Source organism: Gekko japonicus, unplaced genomic scaffold, assembly GCF_001447785.1.
Source record: "Gekko japonicus isolate JY-2015 unplaced genomic scaffold, Gekko_japonicus_V1.1 scaffold5975, whole genome shotgun sequence".
Taxonomy (NCBI): domain Eukaryota; kingdom Metazoa; phylum Chordata; class Lepidosauria; order Squamata; family Gekkonidae; genus Gekko; species Gekko japonicus.
In genome coordinates, this window is record NW_015172189.1 from 16,083 (window position 1) to 17,539 (window position 1,457).

Genomic DNA, 1,457 nt, shown 5'->3' on the forward strand with positions numbered 1-1,457 from the left:
CTGGTGGACCTCCTGATGGCACCTGGTATTTCTGGCCACTGTGTGACACAGAGTGTTGGACTGGATGGGCCTTTGGCCTGATCCAACATTGGCATCTCTTATGTTCTTATGTTCCTCTTCTGGAAAGTCTGCAAAGCGTTCTGCCTGGAGTTTACACTCCAATTTATTTTCGATCTCCGCCAGTACATGGAGGGGTCGGGTTATGGCATTAGTTCACCAGGCCCGGACGCCTTCCCTGGAATCTCAGCTGGGATGTGCAACTGGTTCATTTCCTTTTGGGGCTTTTTCTGCCCTGCATTTTAGGAATGATTTCCTCTCAATAGGGGAAGATTCCGGTAAGCCTCGCACCCCATCGGGAGCACAGTTTGGTGTAGTGGTTAATCTGGGGGAACCGGGTTTGAGTCCCCACGCCTCCATATGCAGGTGCTGGATGACCTAGGGCAATCCATAGTTCTGCCAGAGGTCTTCCTGAAAGAGCAGTTCTCTCAGAACTCTCTCAGCCCCACCTACCTTACAGAGTGTCTGGTGTGGGGAGGGGAAGGGAAAGGAGATTGTAAGCCACTCTGAGACTCCCTTGAGTAGTGAAGGGCGGGATATAAATCCGATCTCCTCCTCCTCCTCTTCCTCTTCTTCTTCTGTAGGGGTTCAAAAGGGTAGCTGGTGGAAGGATTTTGTCTCAATTTCCTTGATGGTGAATGCACTGCATTTACACACTGAAAGCGAGCGTGGGGTAGTGCTCATGAGTCTCAGACAAGCATCTGGATGACCCAGGTTCGAATCCTCGCTCATGCCATGGAAGCTCACTGGGTGTCCTTGGGCCAGGCACAGTCTCTCAGCCTAGCCTACCTCGCAGGGATTGTTGTGAAGGTAAAATGGAGGAGAGGAGACGGATGTGAGCCACTTTGGGTCCTTACTGGGGAGAAAGGGGGCGGGGTATAAGTGAATTAAATTAAATAAATACTGCCTAGTACAGTGATCAGATTTCAAAGACGCACATGACCCTTTTAATTAATTTCTTTACAACATTTCTGCGCTGTCTTCCCACCCTCATAGGGTCCTCGGGGTGGCAAGCGCCAAAAACATCAGCAATGTTTAAAACATCGAAAAGGCATTTAAAATAAAGTACATATAAAATATTTAAATGATTCAGTGAAAAACCATATAGACATACAAACACAGCACATCCAGGGAAGAGGCCCAATAGGAGCTACTTTAAAGTGGCAACATCGGGGCTTAAGTGTTTACGAGGCATCTGGATAGTGAATGGGAAGGGAATTGGATTTAAAAGCTGTGGAGTGTCCACTAGAGGGCAGCCTCTGCCACGAAATAAGAATGGGTCGTGGTACTTTATGGCTGGAGGGTGAAATGCACAAAACAGGCTGGTGTAAGGAGCTGTGAGAGATGCTCCTTCGATGCCAGCAATCACCTTTAGCGAGCGCCGGAGAGCAGGTGCCCTG